Genomic DNA, 8,693 nt, shown 5'->3' on the forward strand with positions numbered 1-8,693 from the left:
AGAAGAAAGTAAAAAATATATGGAAATAAATGAAGATGAAAATACAACAATCCAAACGCTTTGGGATGCAGTGAAGGCAGTCCTGAGAGGAAACTACATTGCAATCCAGGCCTATCTCAAGAAACAAGAAAAATCCCAAAAGCAAAATCTAACAGCACACCTAAAGGAAATAGAAGCAGAACAGCAAAGACACCCCAAACCCAGCAGAAGAAAAGAAATAATAAAGATCAGAGCAGAAATAAACAATATAGAATCTGAAAAAACTGTAGAGCAGATCAATGAAACCAAGAGTTGGTTTTTTGAAAAGATAAACAAAATGGATAAACCTCTAGCCAGGCTTCCCAAAAAGAAAAGGAAATGACACAAATAGATAAAATCATGAATAAAAATGGAATTGTTACAAACAATCCCTCAGAAATGCAAGCAATTATCAGGGAATATTATGAAAAATTATATGCCAACAAACTGGACAACCTGGAAGAAATGGAAAAATTCTTAAGCACCCACACACTTCCAAAACTCAAACAGGAAGAAATGGAAAACCTGAACAGCCCAAATCCAGTGAAGACATTGAATCAGTTATCAAAAATCTCCCAACAAATAAGAGTCCAGGACACATGGCTTCCCTGGGAAATTCTACCAGACCATTAAAGTAGAGATTATAACTATCTTTCTCAAGCTGTTCCAAAAAATAGAAATGGAAGGAAACTTCCAGACTCATTCTATGAAGCCAGCATTACTTTGATTCCCAAACCAAACAAAGACCCAGCAAAACAAGAGAACTACAGGCCAATATCCCTGATGAACATAGATGCAAAAATTCTCAACAAGATACAGCAAATTGAATTCAACAGCATATAAAAAGAATCATTTACCATGATCAAGTGGGATTCATTCCTGGGATGCAGGGCTGGTTCAACATTTGCAAATCAATCAATGTGATACATCACATTAGTAAAAGAAAAGATAAGAACCATATGATCCTGTCGATCGATGCAGAAAAAGCATCTGACAAAATTCAACATCCTTTCTTAATAAAAACCCTTAAGGAAGTCGGGATAGAAGGAACATACTTAAAGGTCAGAAAAGCCATTTATGAAATGCCCACAGCTAATATCATCCTCAATGGGGAAAAACTGAAAGCTTTCCCCCTGAGATCAGGAACACGACAGGGATATCCACTCTCACCACTGTTGTTTAACAAAGTGTTGGAAGTTCTAGCATCAACAATCAGACAACAAAAGGAAATCAAAGGCATCAAAACTGGCAAAGCTTTTCCAGTCAAGCTTTCACTTTTTGCAGATGACATGATATTATACATGGAAAACCCAATAGACTCCACCAAAAGTCTGCTAGAACTGATACATGAATTCAGCAAAGTCACAAGATACAGAATTAATATACAGAAATCAGTTGCATTCTTATACACAAATAATGAAGCAACAAAAAGACAAATAAAGTAACTTATCCCATTCATAATTGCACCAAGAATCATAAAATACCTATCCAAATAGGAATAAACCTATCCAAAGACATAAAAGATCTGTATGCTGAAAACCATTGAAAGCTTATGAAGGAAATTGAAGAAGATACAAAGAAATGGAAAAACATTCCGTGCTCATGGATTGGAAGAATATTGTCAATATTCTTTGTCAAGAAAATGTCAATAGTACCCAAAGCAATCTACACATTCATTACAATCCCAATCAAAATTGCACTACCATTCTTCTCGAAGCTAGAACAAGCAATCTTAAAATTTGTATGGAACCACAAAAGACCCCGAATAGCCAAAGTAATATTGAAGAAGAAGACCAAAGTGGGAGACATCACAATCTCAGACTTTAGCCTCTACTACAAACCTGTAATCATCAAGACAGCATGGTATTGGCACAAAAACAGATGCACAGACCAGTGGAATAGAATAGAGAACCCAGAATCGGACCCACAAACGTATGGCCAACTAATCTTTGACAAAGCAGGAAAGAGTATCCAATGGAAAAAAGACAGTCTCTTTAACAAATGGTGCTGGGAGAACCGGACAGCAAATGCAAAAGGATGAATCTAGACTACTGTCTTACACCATTCACAAAATAAACTCAAAATGGATGAAGGACCTGAATGTGAGACAGGAAACCATCAAAACCCTAGAGGAGAAAGCAGGGAAAAAACCTCTCTGACCTCAGCCGCAGCAATTTCTTACTTGACACATCCCCAAAGGCAAGGGAATTAAAAGCAAAAATGAACTATTGGGACTTCATGAAGACAAAAAGCTTCTGCACTGCCAAGGAAACAATCAACAAAACAAAAGGCAACGGATGGAACAGGAAAAGATATTTGCAAATGACATATTGGACAAAGGGCTAGTATCCAAAATCTATAAAGAACTCACCAAACTCCACACCCAAAAAACAAACAATCCAGTGAAGAAATGGGCAGAAGACATGAATAGACACTTTTCTAAGGAAGACATTCAGATGGCCAACAGGCACATGAGAAGATGCTCAATGTCACTTCTCATCAGGGAAATACAAATCAAAACCACACTGCGATATCACCTCAGACCAGTCAGAGTGGCTAAAATGAACAAATCAGGAGACTACAGCTGCTGGAGAGGATGTGGAGAAATGGGAACCCTCTTGCACTGCGGGTGGGATTGCATACTGGTGCCGCTGCTCTGGAAAATAGGGTGGAGGTTCCTCAAAATATTAAAAATAGATCTACCCTATGACCCAGCAATAGCATTGCTAGGAATTTACTCAAGAGATACAGGAGTGCTGAGGCATAGGGGCACTTGTACCCTAATGTTTATAGCAGCACTTTCAACAACAGCCAAATTATGGAAAGAGCCTAAATGTCCACCAACTGATGAATGGATAAACAAGTTGTGGTTTATATATACAATAGAATACTATGTGGCAATGAGAAAGAATGAAATATAGCCTTTTGTAGCAACATGGATGGAACTGGAGAGTGTTATGTTGAGTGAAATAAGTCATACAGAGAGGGACAGATACCATATGGTTTCACTCTTATGTGGATCCTGAGAAACTTAACAAAAGACCATGGGGGAGGGGAAGGGAAAAAAAAGAGGTTAGAGAGGGAGGGAGGCAAACCATGAGAGACTCTTAAAAACTGAGAGTAAACTGAGGGTTGATGGAGGGTGGAAGGGAGCAGAAAGTTGGTTATGGGTATTGAGGAGGGCACCTGTTAGGATGAGCACTGGTGTTGTGTGGAAACCAATTTGACAATAAATTTCATATTAAAAAATAAATAAATATAGAATTACCTGAAAAAAAAATACAACTTCTAAAGAGGAAATACAGAGGCGCCTGAGTGGCTCAGTCATTTAAGTCTAACTTTGGCTCAGGTCATGATCTCACAGTTTGTGGATTCAAGCCCGGCTCTGTGCTGACAGCTCAGAGCCTGGAGTCTGCTTTGATTCTGTGTCTGTCTCTCCTTCTGCCCTCCCCCACTCACTTGCTCACTCTCTCGCTTTCAAAAATAAGATAAAAACATTAAAAAAATCAAGAAAGAAATATAACATCTGAATTTAGACCTAAATGAAGACAAAATTAATTACTAAAAGATGGAAGCAAAATGTTACACCAAATGCAACTGAGACAAAGAGTTTTTGAAAGAGAAGTCCAACAACTTCTAATTACATTTCAAGACAAAGGTAAAAAAATTTTAGGAGAAGAAACAATATTTGAGAAGATAGTAATTGAGGATGTTTTCCAAAATAAACAAAAGACTTATTTTTTCAGAATCAAGAAGCACAGAGATGTCCAGTCAGAACAAATAAAACATCTTTACCTAGATGCACTATAATAAAAACACAGACTACTTAAGATATTGAGGCAATATTAATAAGACATAGTAAGAATAACAGGAGATATAATAGCAGATATAAATAATAACCTCTCAATACTACATATGTCCAAAACACCAAAATAAAAAGATAACATTTATAATTGAATGCCAGTGAAAATATGACACATCAAACTTTGTAGGATGCATCAACATCTGTACTTGGTGAAAAAATACACAGCATTAAATTATTATATTAAAATATAAAGATATTAAATTAATGACTGAAGAAACCAATAAAATAGAAAGCAAAAAAAGGGCAAATAAAAGGAAATAACAGGAAAAATTAAATTAATATAACAGGGTAATACACAATAAAGGGATCATCCAGAACTTGGTTCTTTGAAAAGATTAGTAAACTTAACATAACTCTGGGAAGAGACCAAGAACAATAGAGATAAGTCCCCCTCAAAATTTTATATTTAGAAAAAAGTGGGACTTTGCCATCATACAGAAAACAACTTTTTAAATAACAAGACAATTTAGTGGACTAATTTTCTTTCTCTAAAATTTTAGAAGATATATAGACATTGCCTAAAGAGAATAAAAATTGTAGTAGGTACAATAACAACTATTTGATTTTACTGACTGAGATTTTGTTTTCAATTTAAAATACTATACATTACAAAATGGGATTGTAATATAACAACTGTATGAACCTCAGCTTTTTAAACTATCTTTCTGCCCTCGCCTTCCATAGATCACTGGTGTATCACATTTAGAGTAACACTCCCAATTTCATGGATTTAACACTCATCCACTATTTTAGAAAAGAATCCAGTCTTATTCTCACTCTCCTCCACATTACTCTCCTGAGGAATTTCCAGGTAACCAGAGAAGGAGAGGGAAATCTAGAATATATTTAATCCTCTGCCACTGCTCTAGTCCTGTTCTTGCTGTTCCTTATCTTTGTGGCCCACTGGCCCCAGCTTCTGCACCTAGTCATTTACTCACTATACACTGTGCTTATACAAGTCTTTTTTGAATTATTGAGCCCTTTCCTTTCTGTTTAACAGCCCTTTCAGTGGGCTCCTCTCTACCAGTATTGTTGCTCCCACCTATTATTTTCTTTATTCTGCACTCCCTCTCTTCTGTATGTTCCATTGACCTTCCAGAAATGGGCTAAACCAGGAAATGGCAAGAAACAGCTTCTAAAATATATGTGGAATAAATTTGCTCTCCTTCCATTGAGGCTTGCTGTTACAGAGTGCGGCCCACACTCCAAACCTTCTCACTTACAGAAAATCTCTCTCAGAAGTTCGGTTGTCTTTTAATCTAGCCTACATCTCAAATTTCTTGTCCATCCAACAGGTCTGTACACATCTTGAAAACAATTTTGGACTTGACTAAATTACAGACTGTTTCACCTCAAGAAAATCAATGGATGTGAATATCTCAAGGTCCCAGAAGAACCAACAATGAAGAACCTCCCTAAAATGTTTATGACAATAGGTTAATTATGTCTACAACACATAACACATTTCTGCCCTTGTTATAACACTGTACTACAATAGCAATTATTTGCCTTAGCCAAAATATGCAGACTTAATATGAAAACTTGATTCCATTCTGACTTCTGTGACTTTCTCTTATACTCATTATATTTTAGACTCTCTGCTGGAGGTAGAAATGTGTTATCTTTTGCATTTGCTTCAGAGAGAGAAAATGTTGACAATGGAATATGAATATAATTTGAAGATTCACCAAAATGTCATTTACTTGAATAATATTGATTCCCTCAGACTTGCTACAGAGGTAGAAATTCATTTTTAATAACTCTTTTTGGTAATTTTTTAAAGTCATAGTACAAAAGTCACATTATATTTGTTGGGCTTTTACTGTTTATAAAGCACTTTTGTAGACCTTTACGTCCTAGAATTTCTGTAAGAATCCTCTAAAGTCAACAGGACAGAGAAAATAGTTTTGCACAAGATCACTCAAAAAACGGAATTCAGAGCATTTGCAATATGTAAACATTTAAAGTAATTCTCTTACTTCCATTCTACTTACACTCCGCCCACAACTAAATCCTGTTGCTATTTCTTTAAAAACATCTTATAATCATTTTTCCTCTTCATATATATCAAATCTCTATTTAATATAATATTCAACTCATACCTAGAGTAATGACCAGCTAGCTGTCTTCTCCCTTCCTTCCCCAACACCAATTCCAATTGTACACCATGGCTAGATTCAATCTGCCTGTGATGCTGAGATTATCACATGACTTCCTTAATCAAATTCCTCAAATGTCTGTTACTGCCTAAACTCTACACTTCATAGCCTGCCTTTCTCCTTCTCCTTCCTTAAAATCCTCGGTAGCACTCATTGTTTCACCCTGGAGGGTCATGGAAGCATACCGTAAACTACCGACTTCAGAATCAGAGACATAAGGAAAATCCCCCTTTTGACTCGTCTAGCTTTTAGTCACTAGCATGTTTGTATCCTGGATTAACTCAATTGCAAAATGAAGACAATTGTACTTAGCCATAGTTTTGTTTTAAATATTTGAGGTAATATTTAAACATGTTATATGTACGAATAAGTGGTTTTAATTATTATTCATTATCAAAACTTATTTTCTACTATTCCTTGACACTAAATTACTTCATCTTAATACACCTTAAGAATCACACAGAAGTATTTTTTCTTGCTGCATATATCACCCTTATTTGCCTACTTGTATTATGTTATGTCCAACAAAATCTCAGAACAGATGGAGGCAAAGTGTAAAATAAAAAAAAAAAATTAAAAATCTCAGGTGAAACAGCTTTAAGAACTCTATAATTTAACAATTTTTATCACAATAAACAAAATAAAATAATGAAACCAAAGTTTATTCATATATATATATATATTTAAAATAAACTAACAAAGGTAAACATCTATCATGTCTACATTGAATAGAAGTTATTTATACTAATGCCAACAAACATGCTTAAAAGGATTTCATTAAATGACAGAAAAGGTAAATGAAGAGAAAACTAGCTTTGGTTGTAGTCAAGTATGATGAGATTTGGTTGTAAAATCAACCAACCGTGGGAACATAGTAATGCTTGCTATAATAAATTTAAAAGTTATCAGTGAATAACATGATGATTTCCAGTATATTCAAATATTAGTTTGCTACATCAATCTGCCCAGCACTATTTTTTTTTAGTTTCTTAGAATGGTAATGAGATATTTCTTCTAGCCTCCATTAAACTTTTATAAGCTCAATGATCCCAGATAATGTATATCTTCATTGGTTTACCAATTGCTTATTTTTATATTCTATCAGTAAGCATATTTTGCATTTACTAGCAATGGCTCTAAATATTTCAGTAGCTCACAGTCCATTAAATACAATTAGTATAAAATGTCTGCAAGATGACAAAATGAGAAATTAAGTTATTAGCAAATCAATCAAAGAATATTGCAAGGATAGCAGAAGTGGAAAATAATAGTTCCATGGTGGAGGAGCCTGTAAATGCAAGTATATTTGATTGTTTTAACAACTGAAGATGGGGAAGACTAGAATTACAGGTCTATTCTTTGATAATGAGTCACATATTAGATGGCATTTTGCAGCAGTAAGATAACATAGTTGTATCCTCACAAGAAATGGTAGATTTTCATTATGTTAGAAAAAGGTTACATGAAATAATGTGGTGAACGTGACTCTAAACTATATTAAGTCTAATATCTAACTAGAATATCAGCAGATTTTCTATCACCCTTGTAAAGCTTGAGCAAAATTAGAGGATTCCAATTTTCTTGAACCCCTACTCCTGCATTCTCTATTCCCTAACTCTGCTGTAATGTTTTATTTTCCCATAGGACATACTTTACTATCTATCTCTCCTGCTAGAGTGTAAGCTCCACAAGGGCAAGGCCTTTTTATTTTGTTCGCTGATATACCATAAGCACCCAAAACAGTGCCTGAAACCTGATAAGATCTCAATATATATTTGAGAAATATATAGGAATACTCTGTAAACTTGGTAACTCTATAATAAGACTTGTCAAAAAAAATAATAATAAGACTTGTGCAACCATCTCTTCTTAGACAACAATTTATAATTCTCCCTTCTCCTCTCACCCAGCAATTGAATTCCCTATCAATTTGCAAAAACATGGGCTCCATCCATTCACAAGAAATACACACAAGAACGAATTAGAAATCTTACTTTAAAAAAAAAGGCCTAATATTCACTATTGTACAAAACTCTAAGTCATATTAACTAAATAAAGTATATACAATGAAATATACTATACTGTATTTTATACTACATTCCTTAAAGTGATTTTTACTTATGAAAAAGCGAATTTCCTCTTACCAGAGGGTTGGCAATAGTTCAATAAGATAAAGAATTAGTACCTTGTACTCAGTTTGAAGCAGATCTAATGAAATGAATACTATGAATCCAGAAGACTATGTCCTTTTGAGTTACTTATAGATTCTTTGTCAAATAACATTGCTATTATAACTAGGATTTCTCATTCCTTCTAAACTAATTGTAAGGCTAAGTTTTTTGTTTGTTTTTTCCTTTCTTTATATATATGTATACATATATATATAATATATACATGTATATACATGTATACATATATATATAATATATACATGTATATACATGTATACATATATATACATGTATATACATGTATACATATATACATATACATATATACATATATATGTACATATATGTGTGTATCTATATATATATATAATTCCAGTATAGTTAACATTATTTAACATATGTATATGTTAAATAATACATATATATACATACATATATATGTATATATATATATATACATATATATACATATATATGTAT

The 8,693-nt window shown here is 33.9% G+C and overlaps 2 long non-coding RNA genes across 2 annotated transcripts in view; both read left to right on the forward strand.

Moving 5' to 3' along the window:
• Positions 1-8,693, forward strand: part of LOC121031692 (uncharacterized) — a 276,759-nt gene that overhangs the window by 226,006 nt on the left and 42,060 nt on the right. The gene's annotated exons all lie outside the window — the stretch shown is intronic.
• The window catches only part of LOC121031694 (uncharacterized), an 11,948-nt gene continuing 5,813 nt past the window's right edge, over positions 2,559-8,693 (forward strand). Inside the window, exon 1 of the long non-coding RNA XR_005790852.1 lies at positions 2,559-2,692. This is a non-coding gene — a long non-coding RNA (uncharacterized LOC121031694). The remainder of the gene's footprint in view (positions 2,693-8,693) is intronic.

This window comes from Herpailurus yagouaroundi, unplaced genomic scaffold (assembly GCF_014898765.1).
Source record: "Herpailurus yagouaroundi ecotype Mexico unplaced genomic scaffold, PumYag 141, whole genome shotgun sequence".
Lineage (NCBI taxonomy): Eukaryota > Metazoa > Chordata > Mammalia > Carnivora > Felidae > Herpailurus > Herpailurus yagouaroundi.